Raw genomic sequence first — 23135 nt, forward strand, 5'->3', positions numbered from 1 at the left:
GGTACCAGAGGCATCTGCGGCTAATCCTCTAGCTTCACTGTTGGATGACATCAAGTTTCTCAACTTCACTTCTTCCTGCATTTTAAAGAAATAAGAACACATCTTTAAATTTACTTCTGAAACCTTTTTGTGGACAGACAAGAGTGAACAAAAATAACACTGAGAAGTTACAAAAGACAAGCTTAAATATAAACTTAAAAATACCTGTCCCTAATCTTCTTTTACATGTAAACTCCCTGGTAAGCCCAAGTCATATTTCTCAGCTTCTAACTACATCAGGGGTGGATTTACATATAATTACTCAGATTTAGCTCTAGGAAAATTTAGCTGGCATTGCAGCTAGGTCTGGTGAGTTTCAGATTCTCACCGTTTCCACTTGTTAGATGTCCCTCTGGGTGTAGCTCCAATATTTTCTTCCAGGCCCTGAGTTAGTATGATTTACTGTAACTTAGTCACTTCTATTATGCTTGCTACCCTCATGTTAACACCCAGGGCCTGAACCCTACAAAGGCCTGGGCCAGAACAAGTCAACCTGCGTGGGACCTGTCCCAAGGAAATCACAATTGAAAGAAGGCTGCATTGTCTTATTTCTTTCCTATATAGTCAGAGGCAAATATTTCTGTTTAAAATATTTAGAAGTGATGTATTGCACTCTCAGGACTCCCTCCATGCAAACAATATTCAGCCTGAAGCTGCTTCTCCAGTTTCCCTAGACAAACGGACTGAAGCATTTCCAAAAGCTATGACTTCATTCTATTCCAAGGACTTGTTCCACAGGTTAACCCATCTTTCTATTAACCTGGTTTATCTTCAGTGTCTCCTGATACCCACTCAGAGTTGAACGGGTAAATTACATTGAGTATATATTTGTTGAACACAGCTTACCTCCTAACTCTCAGAGATCTCGCATGTCATCCTATTGTAGTCAACATCATAACCAACATTTGGACATAACAGTTTGCAAATATGCCTGTGATTTTCTGGAATTTTACTGCTACTGCTATTCTACCTAGAACAACAATGGAAACTTCCTCTCATCACTAAGAGAAAGCACATCTTCTTACCAAAAGTACCACATAGCTGTCTACTAATAATTCTCAGGACTAATAATTAGATTCATAAATTAATTTGACTGCAGATATGAACTTCTTATGAACATTTTATTTGTTGATTAAAAGATTGTATTCCTCTTTGGGCTTTTTGTAATTATTGGGTCATCTTACAAGACATGTTTAATGTCTTATTAGGTCAAAATAATAAGGTTTATTAACCTAATAAAGTATCAGAAATGTATCCCATTTTGACCATCAGCTTCTTTATTTATGCTATTTAATGAGTCTAGACTGCTCATTTAAAAACCCAAGGCTTCTCTTAGTTACTAGGTAGCAGGAGTCAATGCCCTTCAAAGAGAATTCATAAATATTTTTGACTGAACTATTGAAATATAGCTCAGAAGAAAGAAGCACCATGTGAAAAGAGTAATTAATTTATTTATAGCTTGCTGTGTTTTTCAAGACATTTTCTCTTTCTGAATTTCTTTTCAGGATCTCAAATGGTTTATAAGTCTACCTATGTACTGCTCTCTTTCCACAAGAACGGTGTCATCAATATGAGTGGACAAAACAACGTCATGTCAGGGAAATTTCATTGCGTATTTATTTGTTGACCACAGTTTACTTCCTCACTCTCAGAGATCTCACATTTCATCCTATTGTAGTCAACATCATAACCATCATTTGGACATAACAGTTTGCGTATATGCCTGTGCTCTTTGATATTACTAGGAAGTTGCCTTGGTCTGTCTCTCTGTGGAGGGTGTATAGTGCAGAAGGAATGTCATGGGTTTGCAATTTGACAGAAGCTGTATCAATTTGGCTCAATCACCTGTTGATTGGTTTGAACTTTATAAAACTACATAACCATTGTGAGCCTCAAAATTCTACTTCATGGAATGAGAATAATATCTGACTTTGTTTGATTCTTGTGACAATTGAACATAGTTGAGTAGAATGACTAGTTTATACTCGGTAATTTAATGGTAATTGTATTAGTTCCATATTGCTGCTTAACGATGCAATACTTTGCATTGCAAACTTAGCATCCTAAAACAGCAAACACTTATCTCAGAATTACTGTGCATCAGGAGTTCAGATTTGGCTTAAGTGAATGCTCCTCCTAGGGTCTCACAAGGCTGCAATCAAGTTGTCAGCCCAGTTGTGTGCTTATCTGGGGACTTGACTTGGCCAGAATATATTTACATCTCATTATTGACATTTTCAAACATCCAGAAAAGTAAAGAAAGCAGAATAACAAAGTAGCATGTACTCATCAGCTATTTTAAAAAATCATCAATATTGAAATGTTGATATGACCCATTTTGTTTCATCTCTATCCTCTCACACACTTTCCCCCACTGGATTATTTTTTTAAAAAAAATAAAAGATTCAGTAATTTAATCCATAAATATCTTGCTGGGTAAAAATCAAGGAGACTGATATGAGCCTTAACAATAACCCAAATGGCATTATCATGCTAGAAATAACAGTAATTTCTTAGTCCTATCTAGCAACAAATCAGTGTCAAAATTTCTCCAATGATCCCACAAATGTTATTTTATAAGTGGGTTTATGTGAATTGGGAAACAAATAAGTTCCATACATTGCATTTGGTTGATATTCTCTTAAGTGTATTCTTTCTTTAATGTAAATTTTCATTGAAATATAAAATAAATTACAGAAAAGTACAAAAATTGAAAGTGTACAGTTTGATGAATTTGAATCCTGATAACCACTGTGTCTCTGCTCAAGGACAACGACAATTCTGACTTCTAAGACCATAGAGTAGTCGTGCCTGCTTTTGAACTTTATATAAACGAGTATATGTGTGTGTGTGTGCATGGATATATTCCCATGAAAAAACCAACAAAACCCACAAAAACTGTAACGATTACCTCTACCGCATACAATACAGAAAAATTATTTATGATCATGACCTAAATACGAAAGAGGAAATAATAACATTTTTATAAGAAAACATAAAAGAATGTCTTAATGATCTTATTATAGTCAAAACTACTCACTCAGGACACGAAAAGCACAATCCATCAAAAAGACAATAAATTGGAAATCCTTAAATTAATATTTCATGTTAATCGAAAGACAGCCTGAAAGAAGATATAAAAGACATATATAAATTGCCATTAGGAATATTAAAAATTATATGACACCCTTAGCTACCAGATGAATACAAATTAAAAATCACAATGGAATACCACTATATACCCACCAGAAAGGCTGAAGTTAAAAAAAAAAAAACTTAAAATGCCAAACCTTGAAAAGAATTTGGAATAACTGAAACTGTCTTACATTGCTGATGAAGGTATAAATGTATCAAACTAGACAGGAGCATTTTAATGGCATAAACTTAGGCTAAAAATATGCTTATCCTATGACCCAGCCATCTCACTCCTAGATAGAGGGCTCAGAAAGAAATGAGTATCAATATCTATATCTATCTATGTAACACAATCTATCTAGACAGAGAGAGAGATAGACCTACTATGTAACACAATCCATCTAGACAGAGAGATAGATAGACCTACTAAGAGATAAATAGAACAGTGCTTTTTACAATTTTATTAACAATAGCCTCAAGTTAGAGATAAACCAAATGACTATCAACTTGTGTATTGTGGCGTAATCATAGAATGGAATAATAAACTGCAATTAAAAAATACAAGCTACTGATATGAACAAAAGGTGTGAGTGTAAAAATCACTATCCTAAGTGAAGTCAGGCAGAAAAGAGCAAATATTGATGATTTATATGAAGTTCAAAATAGACTGAACTCTTGATAAATGTGACAACGTGGCGATAGATGTCTGATTGGTGGTTTCCTCTGAGTCAGGTATTGACTGGAGAGTGGCATGAGGCACTTTCTAGGGATGTGGAAACATTCTATACAGCAATAGAGACCATGGTTACAGGTGTATATACATATATAAAATGTATTTAAGCTGCACACTTAGGAGGAACACAGTTGATGCACTTTATAGTTCATATGTTATACTTGAAATAAAAAATAAAGGCAAACAGAGAGATGTGCGTTCTTCTCTGGGTAGAGTGTGGAGATGAGCCTTCAGTACAGCAGAAAGAGTGCACAACTAGGCTCTTACACTGTCACTTTTAACTCTGTTCTAACTCGACTTGTTTCCAAGTCTTAAACTAGGTGAATTCTAAATTCTCTATTATTCTAAGCGTCTATGAACTAGGGAGTAGCTAAAGATATTGTCAAACCTTCTCAGAATTCTACTAATGATACCACTCACAAAAAAGGTATAAATTTGGAAATTTTAATAATTCTACATTTTACTAAACTTTATATTTTACTGAGGTACAATGTAGACACAAACCTTCCCTTACTCCATCTCATTGCACCCTGGAAAAAAAAATTATAGGAAGAAATCTGTTGTTTTTTTTTTTCATGAGGAAGATTGGCCCTGAGCTAACATCTGTGCCAATCCTCTTTTACTTTGTATGTGGGATGCTACCACGGCATGGGTTGACTAGCAGTGTGTAGGTTCGCACCTCAGATCTGAACCTGTGGACCCTGGCCCACTGAAGCAGAACACGAGAACTTAACCACTATGCTATTTAGCCAGACCCAAAATCTGTATTCTTTTTTTTTTTTTCTGTTTGAGGAAGATTAGACCTGAGTTAACACTTGCTGCCAAACCTCCTCTTTTTGCTGAGGAAGACTGACTCTGAGCTACCACCCATGCCCATCTTCCTCTACTTTATATGTGGGACGCCTGCCACCACATGGCTTGCCAAGTGGTGCCATGTCTGCACCCAGGATCCGAACCGGCTAACCCCAGGCCTCCGAAGTGGAACGTGTGAACTTAACTGCTGTGCCACTGGACCGGCCTCCCAAATCTTTGTTCTTATAGCAGGCATTTTGAATAATCAGAAGGACTCAATGATTACTAAATGTCTTTTGTTCCCCCTATTTTGATACCATTTCATAATATTCCCTCCTCTATAAAAAAAAGGAAATTTGACCTAGAAATCTACAGTAAGATTGACAATTATACCAGAATATCATGATAACTAATACAACTGACTGTATTATTCAATGACTTTCTATGGTCCTCTGTTTATTAAATGATAATACCACACAATATATATTCAAAGAGTATTTAACTATAGTTGTGTCAAATTGTGAAGTCATATTTCAAAGCGCCCGCTACAGAAGCTTATTTATCTCTCTTACCATAACACCAGCCTTAAATTTTTCTTACTTTTTTCTCTGAAAATTGATGATATATTTTAAAACCATTGGCTTCAAATGTTCTCTGTTGTTCATGTCTTTGCTGGTTTGAAAACTCAATTAAAAGCTTTGATTTTAAATGTTTCTTCTGGACTACAACGGAATTTATCAGATATTTTGATTAACTGTTTGAAATTAAAATTTATCAAAAAATAACTTGAAATTGTATAATCAATGAAAACTAATCACATCTCTTAAAATCCTTCAGTGGCTCCTCACTGAAGTGGGGGTAAAGTCCAAAGTTATTATCACGACTTAGAATTCTAGGCTGTTTTTCCCTTATATAATTGAATCTCTTCTTCCATATACAGCCTCAACTCACACCGTTTCTATGTTCTCACAACTATGTTTAGCCTTACTAAAATGCTTTCAATTTCTTAAACATAGGCTTTTCTTTTGCCTGTGGACATTTGAATAATTTTAATGCTATTATAGCCCATTTTATAAAATATACTTTTCAAATACTGCAATTGCATAACAATATGAGAGCCTTTTGAAAATAACGGAGTTAAATTTTACTATGCAAGAAAACGAAATAGAATCTAAGTGCCGCCATTTAACTGTCATTTTCCTAGCCCTATGCCACTGTTTTTGAAGAAACATTTTTGTTATTTTTCAAGCCCTTTATACAAGTATAAAATATATGCAGAGGAAAAAGACTACATGTACATGATCTTCCACTGATCTACCAATCTTAAGAAATATTTAAACAATTTTAAACATATCTAATCTCTAAATGTAATCTTTCTTTTTCTCCTATTTAGTGAGTAAATAAGTGAAAAAATAAAGAAGCAATATAGCAATAAAGATGCAATATAGCTCTTTAACTCCCTAGCTGGATGATTTTGGGCAATTTATAAACTCTTTGAGCTGTACGTTTTCCATGTATAAAATAGAGTTGTGGATTAAATATTTTGTTGATGAAATTTCAAAAGAAACTAACATAGACTTCCAGCTATCATGTAGGATGCAGATATTACTGGGTACTCATGAGAAAGAATGAAGGCAGGGTGAGATTTCTAAGAGAGCCATCCTTACACTGCCTGCCTGGGGGAGAAGATCATGAGTTTCTGTAAGACAGACACAGCGGCCCATATAGATGATATTTTCCCATGTTGCCTATGGAAAAAGAACCTTAGCCTTCAGAAGAAGGGTAGCAAAGAATATTGTCTTAAGACAGTGGCATTATATAATAATAAAAGGGTCAATTCTCCAAGAAAACATAACAGTGTTAAACGGTCATGCATTTAAGAGTACAGGTTCAAAATATCTGAAGCAAAACAGATAGAACTGAAAAGAGAAATAGACAAGTCCACAAAAATAGTTGGAGACGTCAAGACTTATATTTTAGTTTTGCAAGTACAAAGGAAACCAGTAAGGACAAAAAAAAAATAAAAAAGAACCACAGTTTTAACCAACTTGACCTACTTGACTTGAGATAACACTCTGTACAACTAGAAGAGAATATGCATTATTTTTCAGTGCATATGTGCCACTCACCAAGGTAGATCCTTTTCTCAGTGATAAAAAAAAAATAGTAAGTTCAAAATATTGAAACCACACAAAAGTATGTTCATTGGAACATGATTAAACAGCATTCAATAGCAGAAAGATAATTCAACTGTTTAGAAATTTAAAAGAGTACTTTTAATTAAACAATGGGTTAAAGACAAAGTCAGAAGAGATTGAAATATGTGTACAACTGAATGAAAGTTTTTAACAAGTCACATAACAATATTGTAAGATGAAGCTAAAGTAATGCTTAGAGAGAAATGTATAAAATTAGTGCCTATATTAGAAGAGTAAAAAAAGTCTCAGAAATGATCTATGCTAAAATAAAGGCATATTAAACTCAAAGCTAGCAGCAGGAAGGAAAAAATAAAGATAAGAGCAGAACAAAGAGAGTAAAGACAGAAAATCAATAGATATAATTAACCAGTGACAAACACGGTTCTTTGAAAAGATGGATGAAATTTATAGACCTTTATTTAGACTGACCAAAAAAGCAAAAATAAAATACAAATTACCAATATCAGGAAAGGAAAAGGAGACACAGCTATAATCCCTAGAGACACTAAACGGCTATTAATAGAATATTATAAACCACTCTATGCCCTTAAATTTAATCAATTAAATTTATTGGACAATTTTTTAAAGAAACAATGTGTCGAGGATTTTTCAAGAAGAAATAGAATGAATAACCTTACATCTATTAAAGAAATTTAATCCCACTTATAGTCTTTATCATATCAAAAGGAAAACTACATTCAGATGGTTTCCTGAGAAATTCTATCAAATATTTAATAAAGAAATGATACCAATTCTACACAATCTGTTCTCAAATAAAGAATGAAGGTATTGTTTCCAAACTTGTTCATTTTTATGAGTCCAGCACCAATCCAACACCAAAACCCAACATAGATATTACAGCAAAAGCAAACTACAGATGAGTTTCGCTCTGGAAGATAGATGCAAACATCTTCAACAAGATGTTAGTAAATCAAATCAAAGAACATGTAAAATTGGTAGTACATCTTGACCAAATATGGTTTATCTGGTCATTTTAAAGACTGGTTGGAAATGGTAAATTCATTCAATGTAATTGACCATATCAATACACTAAAGAAAAAAATATGATCATTTTGATGGATGCAGAAAAAGCTTTTAACAAAATCTAACATCTTTTCATGGTATAAAATTTTAAGCAAAACGTTAATAGAAGGGGACTTCCTCAGTCTGAAAAAGCATATCTTAAACAAAAAAATCAAGAAAATGTAGTCCACTTGGCAGTTAATGGTGAAAAACTGGATGCTTCCCTCCTAAGTTTGGAAAAACCAAAGGATGTCCACTTTCACTATTTCTATTCAGCATCATAAAGGAGATCCTAGCCAGTGCAATAAAACAAGAAAAGAAATAATAGAAATAAAGAGTGGAAAGGAAGAAGCAAAAATTATGTCTATTTGCCAACACCTAGATTGGTTGGATAGAAAATTCTAAAGAACTAACACAGTGCTAATAAAACCAATAAACAAGTTAAGCAAGTTTGCAGGATAAAAGGTTAATATAAAATATCAATTGTTTAAACCGGTAATGAGCAATTAGAAATTGATGTTAGAAAAAATACCATTTACAATATCAGGAAACATGCAATTCTTAAGTATAAATATTCTAAAATATGTGCAACATCTGTAGATTGAAAACTACAAAACGCTAATGAAGTAAATCAAAGAAGTAAATGAATGTATATATATCTTATATATAGTGCTTATCAATCAGAAAACTCAATATTGTTAAGATCTCGGTTGTTCTCAGAGTGACATATAGTTTCATGTAATCCAAATAAGAATTCCAATAGTATTTTTGTAGAAATTGACAAAATTTACACAAAAAGGCAGAGAAACCAGGAAAGGCAAAATCATTTGAAAAGGAAGAACAAAACAGGAGGACTCTAACTAGCTGATTTCAAATCTGTGGTAATCAAGAGTGTTGTATTGAATAAAGGATAGACATATAAATTAATAGAATGTCATAATCCACACTTATATGATCATTTGATTTCTTTGCAAGACCCAAAGACAATTAACGGAAAAGGAATAGCCTTTTCAATGAATAAGGCTGGACAAATGAAAAATTGGAATTATGAAAATCAAGAAATTCTGTTCTTTAAAAGACCCTTTTAAATGAATAAAAAGTCAAGTCTGAAAGATCTTTGCAATTGCATTCTAAAAGTATAGAGAATATATAAAGACTTCTCAAAACAGTAAGACAACAAGAAATCCATTACAAATGGCCAGAAGATTTTAACATACCCTTTACTAAGGGCAATATATATCACTAAAAGAAACATGTGGATGATAAATAAGCACATGAAAAGATGCTTAACAACATGTCACTACAGAAATGAAAATTAAAACTGCAATGAAATAGTCCTATAAATATATTAGAATTGCTTAAAAACAAAGAAGTTTTTCCATGTCAAGTGCTGGCAAGGACACAGAGCAACTAGAACCCTGTTCATTGCTGGTTGGAATGCAAAATGTAGCAATATTTTGTAAAAGAGTTTAGTAGTTTCTGATAAAGTTACATATAAACTTACCCCATGACCCACCAATTCCTATTAGGTATTTACCCATGTAAAATGAAGTCTTTTGTTTACACAAAACCTGTAGAATTTATAGTATAGTTTATAGTGGCTTTATTTATAATTGTGAAAAACTAGAAACATCTGAAATGTCCCTCAACTGGGGAAAGGATAAACATAGTATTTATAAACTCAGCAATAAAAAGGAGTGCACTATTGACACAATCAACGATGTGACTGAATCCCAAACGCATCATGCTGAGTGAAAGAAGACACACTCAACACACTACATACTATGTACACGATTCCACTTATATGTCACTACGGAATATGCAAAAATTTTAGTTTCATAAATTATACCTTAATCTAAAATCTGAAGAATAAAATAAACATAATCCAGTGATTAAATTGTGCCTAAATCATCATAAAAATTCAATGAAGATGAACTTTTAGTAAAACTTATTAGAAGATGTTTATTTTTACCAGTCAAGTTCGATTTAGTCAATCAGTTCTTATAACATCTCACCAAGTAGGCAAACGACCAAGAAGTGTGTTGATAAGACCTGTGTTTTATTTATCCTTCTCTTCCAAGGTCTCCAGCATTTCAAAGATCTCCATTGCATCCTGGAGAAATCTTTGGCTCATCTAATAATTTTTCAGGCATCGAATACAATTTGGCTCAGGATGCTCTAAATACTACTTTAGACTTTTCTCTACTTTTTATTCACTAATTTACATTGCAAATCAAAAATACAGTCAACTCACCTATTAATGAGGTTCAAAGAAATGAGTAAGGCAGTGAAATTCTCAGAGCTGAGAAGTTTGTTAATGCCTATACTTTACCCTTATTAATACATTCATTCTTTTTTCCAGGCATTCACTCAGAATTCTTTAAACAACTATCTGTTTAGACTCAAGAATTACTGAAGGAGCTGATGATTTATGCTGAATAAGATGCAGAAATTGCTTTCCCACTGCTTATAGAATAAAGGAAGAAATGGAAAAACAAACAAAATCATTATATCATATTATTTTATATTACATTATGTTACATTATATTATACAATAGTATACTGTATTACATTTAATTATGTTATATTATATTATAAGCAAAATTTTGATAGTGTATAAATCTGTCTCTCCATCTTCAGGGCAAGGATTTGCCCGTGTCCTCTTCTATCTTACAGAGCCAAGAATAGTTGCTGATTTTTCAGTCTATTCAGATTTTTACTTGTTAAGACAGAGTGGCAACGTCTAAGTTCCTTACATGAAGAACTGGAAACCACATGTATTTTTTTTATTCCTTTGTTTATCTTCTTTAGGTTGTGCACAATTCATTTGTATGTATGTATATGAATAAATTATAAATGCTGAAAAGTAAGAATAAATACATAGACAAGCAGGGCTGACTGCTTGCAGGTGGAATCAGTGGCTACCTATATCCCATGATAACAACACCACAGAGGATCCGTATTCACCTGCAACCCTATCCATCTGGTGATAATTGTTAATCTATGACAAAGAAAGTACTTTATAAACAGAATAGAGAATAAGACGAAAATTGCAAATAAAATGTGATTTTGACATGTTCATACAAAGGTGTGACTTACCAGATTCTTTTTTTCTATAATTGAGATAACTATAGATAATTGAAGATAATTGTAAATTCTAATAATTACAGTTATAAGGCATAATACAGAGAGATTCCTGGTAAAATTTATCCAGTTTTCCCTAATGTTAACTGTTTGCAAACCATAGTATAATATCACAACCAGAATATTGATATTGAGAACAATCTACTGATGCTGTTCAGATTTCCCCAGTTTTACTTTTACTCATTTATGTGTGTGTATGTATGCATATATGTATGTATGTATGTATGTGTGTGTGTGTGTATGTTCTATATAGCTATCATATGCCTAAGTTTTACCCCACAGTCAAGATAATGAACAGTTCCAAAACCACAGGAATCCCTTGTGTTAATATTTTATCCATTTCAGAAGATTTTTTGAGATATGTTTTATTTATTATTTATTTTGTTTTTGGTAAAGATCACGTAGTATCCCAAGGAGAGAAATATTTCAACTAGTAGGAAAGGAGAGAGAAAGATAATAACTTTATTACCTTACCTACTCTTTTGGTTCCCATGAATAAGCACAATCTCAAAGCTGCTTTATAAACTGCCTCAGTTACAAAATAGATTCTTGTCTATCACTAAGTTTAGTTAAGACTTCTGTCTTCCAGCTTTTCCCTGTGTAGAATGCTCTCCAAGTAGAATATAAGCCTAGTTTATTTATATCATGCTAAGTCTGTTCGTATCATTAAATTTTAAACAAAAACATCAAACTATCAACTTCATGGAAGTCTAATTAATTTTCAGAACATCATTTATTCCATTCTTTTAACAAGTAAAGAGACCACAGACATGTCTCTTTGATATTGATGTTTTTAATAAATGAAAGCTATAAAAGTCTATTTAAATTAGGTTATTTCTTTTTCAAGAAAGAATATGATTTTGTATGCTCTCTACTGTTTTACGCATAAAATAAGTAATCTAAATTTGGAGTCTCTGCTTTCTCAACTTCTATATATTCACTCCTCAATCATCAAAATATAGTCTCTGCTCTAATTATTTAATGAAATTTGTCTTGATCCATTCACTAATTGTGTCTTATCTGGTTAATATATTAACAAATTTCAGCCTCCTACTTCACTATTTTATGGCATTAGCTGCTGTGAAAGTGCAAGTTAAAACTTTTTGCTCTAAAGCACTTAAAATTATTTTTTATAACTATGTACTTCCTTGGCTGATTTTAAACAGAATTTTATTTAAATGTATATTTTAGATATTTGCAAAGAATATAATTTCCAAATTATTAAACACTATCACTTAAAAATAAGTATGCTACATTTCTCATACAGATTAATGGAATCTAAAAGCTACAATGATGCAATAATTATCATCACCAATTCAAAAATATGAATATAATGGGGCCGGCCTGGTGGCATAGCAGTTAAGTTCATGCGCTCCACTTCAGCTGCCAGGAGTTCGCTCGTTCAGATCCCAGGTGCCAACCTACACACTGCTTATCAAGCCATGTTGTGGGAGGCATCATACATATAAAATAGAGGAAGATGGGTACAGAAGTTAGCTCAGGGCTAATCTTCCTCAAGAAACAAAAAAAGAATATGAATATGCTTTTTTTCAGTATTCAGAAATTTTATGTTACACTCTTTCTGTACTCATACATTCTTTTCACTTCCGCTATAGAATTGCATCATTATGTGATCTATTTAATTGCTTGGAAATATTTTATTGATCAGCCTATCATAATTCTGTCACAAAATTATGTACTTGCGTTGAAATGTAACTTTCTATAGGAATGTTAATACTTAGATATCATCTGTTATCATTAAAGATGTTATCATTGTTATAATTAATATAAAATCTAATATGAATAAATTAACATATAAGACAAGTCATTATTAAATGCAAATAGCAAAATATTAATAGGAATTTATTGATTAATAATAATAAAAAGAGAACTATTATCTTTTTTCAAATAATTAAATTGTTGAATAGGTGAATTTATGACTGATGGTGATTTTATTAGTCTTCTTTTAGTCATGAAGTCTATCAGTCAAGTGATTATCATTATCACTTCTGCCAGAGAAATTCTGAAATGCTTCTATCTTTCAATGCCCTTTTCGACTCAGCTAATATGATCTTCTAATATGGTTGTCATTAAGATGAATTAGCAGAGCAGATCCTCTCTGTTAGAGACAAGTAATTAGGAAGAATATTTGGAATTTCAAAATGTCTAAAATAATAATATCTCCCATTTTCTGATTGTTTAAAATGGAAAAGCTACTATGATCAATACTTCATGTGTATTATTTTGTTTTTCTCATTATAACCCTATAAGATAAGAGACTATTGGACCAATATTGCCAATAAAGGAACTGAGGGTCAGGAGATCAATGAGGTCAAATGAACTTGCAAATCTTACACTTGTTTAATAGGATGTAGAACCAGAATTTAAAAATCAGAATAGTCAAAGTCCAATCCCTTAACTACCATTCTACCCTGTCACCACATAAGATAAGTTTCAATATGAGTAGACTTTATTCATCTCACCTAAGGTAATCACACTTACAGGACATTCAACTCACTTCAATTTTGTGCTTCATTGGTAAATCTAGTAACAAGTGTAATTCAGTATATATAATATACTCTCTTGTGAGTTGTTTCTCTTATTTTATATATTATAAAGTAAAAACAAGAATAATTCATAGGGTTTCTTTTTTAATATATGTCTAATCAGATAATTTTAGAAGAAACTCCTATCTCTAATTTTAAATTCCAATGTTATAATTTGTTTGTACTACTGGTTGAAATATAGTTAAATGATTTAACTCTATCTCAATATTAAATTCACATGGCAGCATTTCATAAAAAGTAAAAGAACGCATAAGTTTATGCCCTATCATCTTGCAAGACTAAATATATATATATAAATTTTCATAAAATATACTGGGGTTACAGGGTGTTTTAATATCTTAACTTTGCTTGAATAATTTCTAAGCTGATTATACCATTATTAATGTTCATTCAAGCTTTCTATGAGTACATTATTTGTGAAAAGTACCATACTAGATTTTTGGAACATAGAGAGGAAATAATCACAAATGTTGCCTTCATCATGAGTTCACTCAGGGTTAAGAAAATAAAACATATATGAATAAAAAAAGTATGTGAGAATATATCCAATGTAGAAGACATTTCTTGTAGGAAAAGACTCAAACCACAGAACCTTGGAGGAGTGACAGCTATAGGGATGACAGCTGTAGGGGGTGAACACAGGGACGTCATGTGAGAGATAGACTGTATGGAAAGGAACAGAGAGAGACAGCATTCCAGAAAGTAGGAGCAATTTTACTCGAGTTTTCTGGATAGGAGAGTAGAATTCCAATAGCTGAATGCTAATATTAATCTGACAATAATGTGTAAGGCAGATTGGAGAGGAAAACCTGAAGACAGAGACTCTGGTGAAAGAACTAATAATAATAACCCTGATGTGTAGTGATAAAAGAGTGAGGCTATATTTACTTTCTAAAATGATGATTTAACAAATTTATTAATTACCTGTTTGATCTTATATTGCTATATCTGAGATTTCCAAAATTTCACTGGTAAGTAGGTACTCATGGAATAAATACTAAATAAGTAAATAATAATAAGATATAGTTAGGAAATCCTAGTAATTTTGGATTTTTTAAATATCACTCTCAAAATATTGAGGTAACAGCAACAAAACATAGCTATTTCATTCCCTTACTGTGTCTGGGCTTCTCCTGGCTGGAGATCATTCGTTGTTCATCTCTGTATTCCTTTTGCCTAGCACAACGCCTACATTAAATAAAAGCAGGTATGCTATCCTTAAAGATGGTATAGAAATTTGGAGATGTTAGATGCTATCATGTACAACAAAGTACAATGAATCAGAGCACAGAGAAAGTGCACAGGAAACCAATGAAAGAAAGAAATAATTGTGTGAGATTTAGGGACTGTTTCACAGATTCATGAGTTTTCAGCTGGGTCTCTAAAGATGAGTAAGATGGAGAAAACGGGGAGAATATGGGAAGGGTATGCTAGGTCTCAGCATTAGAAAAGATAGTCTGCGGGGACATGGACCAGTATTTGAATACATAAGAATAGATTAAACTATTTTCTCAGTAGATTAAAGATTCATGTCTTATTTCAGATTTTTGTCATTGTTCGTAACTTGGCAAACACAATGGTGGAAAACAATGCAAGCTGATATGGATATTTTGCCATGATAGCATAAATATTCCTCTACCTTTTTGGTTGTGAGATGCAAATAGAAAATATAACTGAAGTCAACGTTAGTGGAAGTTACAAAAGGAATGAGAGGAAAGCAATTAACATTCAATTACGGTATTGCTGAGACATGTCTAGGATGCATCAATAATCATTCACAGGGATTTATTGAGCATCTACTTTTTGTCCAGCGCTGTGCAGCAGAATCAGATACAGAATTGACCATGGCCCCTTGGTGCTTAAATAACTCTGTTATCAACAACTGAGTTTTTTTTTCCCCCTCATAAACACTATCTCTTTCTCCATTGCTCTTGCTTTTTCACTTATTTCCTCTCCTTTGGGAAACCGCCTCCTTCATAGTCCATGTGTTATATATGGGCATAAGCCCACGTTTGACTATTTATGAGGGTAATTTTGATCTTGAACCAAGTTACATAGGGATGAAAAGCATTTGGATTTCAATCATCAGATTGCAGAAATTTAAACAGCCCTTTCCTTTCTGCAGTTGAGAGGGATTTTGGGAAGGAGTGAGGAAGATCCCAATTTTTGAGGAAACTCTATCTTCAGAGGGAAAGAATTAGCTTAAATATTTAGAGAAGTAAGAGATGGAGAAATGAAGAGTTGGGAAAATGGTGTGCATGCATGTGTGTTTGGGTGTAGGCATGCGCGTTTGCATGCATGCATGTGTGTGTGTGTGTGTTTTATTTGAGCATTTGAGCACCTGGATGTAATCATTCAAACTAGTATTATCCATGGACTTGACAGTGATATGAATCAGTAAAGGCCTCCTTTTTATTTAATTGTTCTAAGTTGTGTTTCTGGCTTTTAATAACTAAAGAGCTCTGCTTAATACATAAACATGTAATTGCTTATCATCATGGGATATGTAACAAAGAAAAATTATAGTTTGCATGATTCTAAGTATATTAATAAGAGAGATATATTGGAGGAAGCAGGAAAGACACACATGAAAAAGTGAATTTATTCTTAGACCCAATTTATGGTAAATAATTATCAACTTCATATGAGAGAACTAAAACGTATCCCAAAAAGTCTATGTGAAAATTTATTAATAAAAAAGAAACAAATGAGCTTGTTAACATCATTCTACCATTTGACCATTCAGCACAAACTGAACGAATGATCTGAGGCATTGCATAGTTGACTTCTGTTTTACGTTTTTCTCTGGAAGGAATAGGTAAGGCAATGACTGGGTGAAGAATGTGAAGTGGGTAATTGATATAATTCATCACAACGTTTAGACCAATAGAGCGTCAGAGGCAACTTTCCATACTGAATGGGTAGACTAGTCACATGATTCTAACTACTTGGAAATCCAACTTTACAGCATATTTAGTTTAGAAGGAAATAGCTTACACTGGAGGAGCCAGAGAATAAAACTAAAATTTCAGCAATAAAGAAAACCAAAGTTAAGATAACAGTAATTTATCTCAACATTGAGGCAAGAGGAACCTGGGGGCATCTTTGTTGTGATTTAGTATCAGGAAGTAGATCCATGGATATTAGATGTAGCTTTTCTCTCCCTACTTTTACAGTGGCTTCTCCGTCTGTATCCTCCTTCCTTTTTCTTCCTCAGTGTCCCTGTTGCTAGTGTCAACCTTATCAAAGAGACCTGGTGTTGGTTCTGTTTTCAGATTGAATACTTTTCCAAATTATTCAAATCTACAGTTAGTAGGTCAGGGGTGAGATAAATTATGTATGTTTAATTCATCAAGTGACAGATTTTGCCTTTCTTTTGTTCTGTTTGCACCATTTTTCACCTCGCACATTAGTGTTCTCAGAATGAAATAGTTTATGAAATTGAGAGTTGGCTCATAACTAGAACACTCTATATTTTTGACAATTCTTAGTTGTGAAATATTACTTTTACAGATCAATGTCAAATGAGACTAAGCTCATAAGTGTTGTTTCCTAAAGCTTAAAAAAAATCAATGGTTGTATCCCTCTGGATTTCTTAGTAAGCCGTTGACAGCTGAGGTAGCATAAAGCAGGTGGTTACGAACTGCACGTAAACATTTACAGTCATCAAGATCTCACTATAAATAACCCCAGTTATAAGTAACCAACAATTGAGCTGATAGCTTATAGATACCAGGAATAGAGCAACTAGCCCACCTACCAGTGAAACAATTATCAAAATAAAATAAGTAGGCCAAACTGACTTTTTAACATGAAATCTGGTTTGTCTTACATTTAAAACAATAGAGATTCTGCCTTTGTCTGAATATAGGCATCCTGTACCTCAGTCCCTGAAATTACTCTCAAGACCTCAGAGAACTAAGTTAAAAATATTGTACGATTTCTAAATTCCACATTTACCTTTTACTAAAACACGTTTTTTCCTCAGTAAAACCATCTTCTTATAATACTATTTTCCCCAAACAGATAGATATCCCAAAACATAGCAATATTAAAGGAAAATCAATTGAACCACATATTCGTGTCTGTTAAAAGGACAGATCATGTTGATTTGAAGCTTTTACCTATTGATGGCAATTGTAGCAGAAGACAAAAAATTAAAAGGAGACATCACATCATCTGTCAGAGAAAAACAAAGTATTTTCCACCTTTACTTATAGGAAAATTACCTATTGAGCTTCTTACATCCAGGACACTAAAATCTCTCCGTTACCTGTATCTTAAAGAAGACCCGGCAATTATATTAACAGTCACCAGACTTCCTGCTCCTATAAAGCACCTTGATCACAAAAGAATTATACCAGAAAGACAAGTTCCATTTCAGTGAGTAAAAATCCTAGTGGATTCTAGCATCCAATTCATAGACCCTATGCTGCTTTTGTCTCTGCGCTCTGGTGTTTAATGAAACTTTCCCCTTGATCCCGTGAGCTTTACTTAAAGCATGAAAGAGATCTGGAGAAGTAAGGAGTGCCATTAATAAATCCTTTGTGACAAAGTACCATTCTTTAGTCATAGTTTCCATGCCTATGGAACTTAAAAAATCAAACATAACTTTTAAGTTTTCTCCCCTATGGGGCATTCTACATAATTACATTGTAAATTCTAAGGACATTTCTATAAAATGATGTGGTTGCTATTTTGGTTTAGTCTACTCAGTTGCATGCTTTTGTCTCAGTTATGTTGAAAAGTTTGTCTTAATTAGATATTCATTGCTTCTCAGCTTACCTATGCTCTGTGGGATACTGTAGTTGGAAGAAAGGAATGGAATCATCAAGAATATCTTTGGTGCTTTATTTTTGACCTCTGTTTGACCTTGAACCAGATAATACTCTTTTAAAAATAAGAATAATAATGCCTGTCAGTTCCCATAGATCTTATTAAATAAGGTACCCAAGGTGATGCCAAAGATGTGTTGAAGATTAAACCCTTAGCACAATTTTAGCTCAATGCCTACACTTTGCATTCATGGAAAATGGTACATTGTAGCCAATGCTCTGTGAGGACAGAGAAGTTTTCCTTTTGTATCAGTCGCTATAATAAGCAAGAAAATCTTGTTATTTTTCTTTTGATTAAATGGAAATGATCTTCAAAGGTGATATAATGTATAGTTTCATTTTTGAATAAAGATTTAAGGTCTTTTCTTTTTCTGTGTATATCATTAAAAATAAGACTACATTTCATATGAGTCTTCTTCTCAATATTTCTTATCTTCCTTAAACATTGTTGCCTTATGTCAATGGGGTGCCTATCTTACCTGGCAGAGAAGAATAAAAATAGGTTATCCATTCTTATGTTTTCCTTCTTTTCATACAATAAAACAGAGAAATTTGGGGGCTTTGGCAGGCCTAGAACTATGGTATATTATTTAAGAACATAGACTTTGATCCAGGCTGAATGTGTGAAGATCCTGGCTCACCTCTTGGGAATCCCTGAGTTTCAGTTTGCTTGTTTATGAAATGGGGACAATCACAATGCTTTCCGCAAAGAGTTTACTTTAATGATTGAATATGTTAACGTAAGTAAAAAACTTAAAGCAATATCTGGAACAAAATAAATTTTCCCTAACAGTTAACATATATTGCAATGCAACAAAAGTTTATAACATTTAAAAAAATTTTAGGAAAGTCAGATATTTGTGCTTGTTATTAATGACTCGGGAAAAAAAGTAAAACATTTAATTTAAAATAACCAAATGACAATAGATATGTAAACTAGTCTTTCATGAATCTGTTAATTTTTCTCTTTCCTATTTGAATAATAGGTTGTGTTGAGAGCCCAAGTAAACATTCAGAGTTGGATACCTAATGGTTTTGTGACAAATGACAATGTTTTTGTATTTACACTGAAAGAGGAAGAGGAGTTTTCATTGTTGTGCTTTTCATTTTTAACATTTTTATATATTTTTACTTGAAAAACTGATGGTTCTAAAGGAAATTAAATTACCAACTATACTCTATGGGCTGTTTTTGATCTCAGAGGAAGAGAGAAGGGGCTGATTTCTTTAAGGACTTCACAGGACTCAAACATAAGGAGCACCACTTCAGTGTCTAGATGAGACAGTGTGAGATATAATTTCTGGGGAGGGCCATCATGCGCAGGCCTGGCAACTTCATGGAGGACTGGGAGCTGTTCAAGCATCAAGAGGCATAGACATTGACTTTCAAACTTGAAGCGCTGTTTCAACAATCGCTGCTATAAGACTCTCTCAAGCAGCTTGCCACATAGAAAGATGTGCAAAGATGAGATCAAGCAGAGGGGAATAAAAATGATAGAAGCCGCCGGGTAATAACTAACACATACATACACACACACACACACACACACACATAGATACACATGCACAGAGTTTGTGAGCAATATGAGACGTGCCTTGGGAACTTAAATCATGGGAAGCCTCAGAATGAGAGCACCTCGCAGAAGGGCGGGAGGTTTCTAAGACCTCACTTGAATTCACAAATCTGAGAAATTTGCCTACATCTTTCTTTAGTAGTTTTTTGCTTGACAAAGGATGCTCCAAATGTCAAAGGAAAATTTTACAAAGTCTGGCCGAGGCAGACGGCAAATTCTCTTGCTGATGCTGTGACTTACTAATCATCTTTGTTGACTAGAGAACTTCAGTAATAAGGAATATTTGTCTTATCCATTGATGGTTTTCAGTCATGCTAGCAATATTCCACAAACTCCTAGCAAAAGAACTTACAAAATTATAACTATTCTTTACTAATGTGCATACTTAAAAATTATAAATTGGTTTTGTAAAACAAATTTACACACATACAGATATTTTTAACAAAATGCTTTCATCCCATTAATATTTTTATGCAATTTCTTTTCTCACTTTAGGGCTATAGACATCTCTGGGAAAGGCAGTCTGAATTAAAATTCTTTTGTAACAGGTGCATAATATTTTGCAGTATTGTTATGTTAAAGGAATTAAGCATTTCCCAACTTGCGGATATTTTGGCTCATCTCATTTTTTTGTCACCACAAACAGTAACGAAATAACTATCCTGGTATTATATTTTCATAAACTGAGCCTTCACCTTTAGTGCCTTCTCTGAAAAATAACTGGAGATCAAAGGATAGGTGCATTTTAAATATTAAAAAATATTCCTGGATTTTTTTTCTGCTGGACCACTTGAATTGTTCTCGTAAATTTGTAGGAGTGTTTTGCTTATTACCTCTATTTTGTAGTTTGAAATTCTTAGTTACAAGCAACACAAGCTGTCTCAGGCTGAGTTAAGCAGAAAAATAATGCATTAGAGAATACTAGATAGCTCAGCAGACCATGGGGAGGGTAAGCAGTGAGGGAAAAAATGCCCCAAATCATTTCACAGAATTTTAGCTGTTAAGGAAGCTACTGAAAAAAAAAAAAGTAGGAACTGTTCCTTGCACATTGTGTGACTGGCTTTGTAGTTAAAGTTTGAAACTTGAATTTGGGTGTGTCTGGCTGGAGAGCTTAGGTCACGTGTTTGTGCCATAGTTGCAAGAAAGGTTGAAAAGCAAATATAGAGCATTCAAGCTGGAATGGGCAATGGGGAGGGTAAGCAAAAGACCAGGAATGGAGTAGAGTCAGGTCAAATCGGGTTTAACAGGCCAGAGTAGGTAGTTTGGATTTCCTCTAAATGAGACATAGAGTCATGGAAGGCTGTGAGCAAAGAAGGGACACTAACTGACTTACGTTTCAAAATGTTTATTCTGACTCATGCTGGAAATAGACTGAAGGGGACAAGAGGGAAGGTGGAAAAGGAGGCAGACGTATCAGAAGATTGGGGAAGTAACTCGTGAGAGAAGTAGCTTAGACTACGGTAGTAGCAGTAGACCTGGTGAGAAGTGGAGGGATTATAGCTATAATTGGAAGAAACAATTTTGCATAGCAATAGATTAAACGTGTGCAAGGAAAGAAAAATGAGTCAAAGATAACTCCACATTTTTGGCCTGTGCAATGGAAGTTTGAACTGCCATCAATTGAGCTAGATGAAACTACAGGTGGGTGAGGTTTCGGTGTATGTGGGAAAACAGAAGCCAGGAATTCAGGTTTTGGAACTTTTAATTTTGAAATGTATATTGGATACTCAAGTGGAAATGCAAATTGAAGTCAGGAATTCAAGAAAGTGGTCTGAGGTAGAGATATAAATATTAGAGTTACTGGCCTTTAAAGGGAGTTTAAAGCCAAGATAATGAATGAGATCATCAAAAGCAGTAACATGGATACAGAAGAGATGTCCAAGGACTTATACATGGAATACTCCAATGTAAACAACATGGGGAGAAGCAGATTAACTACTATAGGAGATTGAGAAAGAGTGACCAGTAAAGCAGAATTAAGATCAAAAGCATGAGATATCCAGCTCCAGGAGGCACAAATAGCAATTTCGTGCAAATCAAAAATGCGTCCTTCAGCCACATGTAAAATAATGAAAGTGGACCATTCTCTCTCTCTTTTTTTTAAAGATTGACACCTGAGCTAATAACTGTTGCCAATCTTTTTTTTTTTTCTGCTATTTTATCCCAAAATCCCCCTAGTATCTAGTTGTATATTTTAATTGCGGGTCCTTCTAGTTGTGGCATGTGGGACGCCGCCTCACTGTGGCCTGATGAGTGGTGCCATGTCCGCGCCCAGGATCTGAACCGACGAAACCCTGGGCCGCTGAAGCTGAGGGTGCGATCTTAACCACTCGGCCATGGAGCCAGCCCCTGGACCATTCTCTTATGCCATACTCAAAAATAAACTCAAAATGGATCAAAGACTTGAAGGTAAGACCTGAAACATGTCACTTCTAGAAGAAAATATAGGCAGTACACTCTTTGACATTGGTCTTAAAAGGATCTTTTCAAACACCACATCTTCTTGGACGAAGGAAACAAAAGAAAAAATAAATAAGTGGGACTTCCTAAGGCCAAAGAGCCTCTACAAGGCAATGGAAACCAGGATCATAGAGAAAAGACAACCCAGCAACTGGGAAAAAATATTTGCAAATCATATATCTCCACAATATATAAAGAACTAACACAACTCAACAACCAAAAATGAAACAACTTGATCAAAAAATGGGCAGAGGATATGAGCAGGTATTTCTCCAAAGAAGATATACAGATGGCCAATAGGCACATGAAAATATGCTCAAAATCACTGATCATTAGAGAAATGCAAATCAAAACTACACTAAGATATCACCGTGTACCAATTAGAATGGCTATAATAACCAAGACAAAAAATAACAAATTTTGGAGAGGATGTGGAAAAAAGGAACCCTCATTCACTGCTGGTGGGAATGCAAACTGAGGCAGTCGCTATGGAAAACAGTATGGAGATTTTTCAAAAAACTAAAAATAGAAATACCATACAATCCAGCTATCCCACTACTGGGTATCTACCCCAAAAAACTTGAAATCAATAATTCAAAGAGACTTATGCACTCCTCTGTTCATTACAGCATTATT

Source organism: Equus caballus, chromosome 1 (assembly GCF_041296265.1).
Source record: "Equus caballus isolate H_3958 breed thoroughbred chromosome 1, TB-T2T, whole genome shotgun sequence".
Taxonomy (NCBI): Eukaryota; Metazoa; Chordata; class Mammalia; order Perissodactyla; family Equidae; genus Equus; species Equus caballus.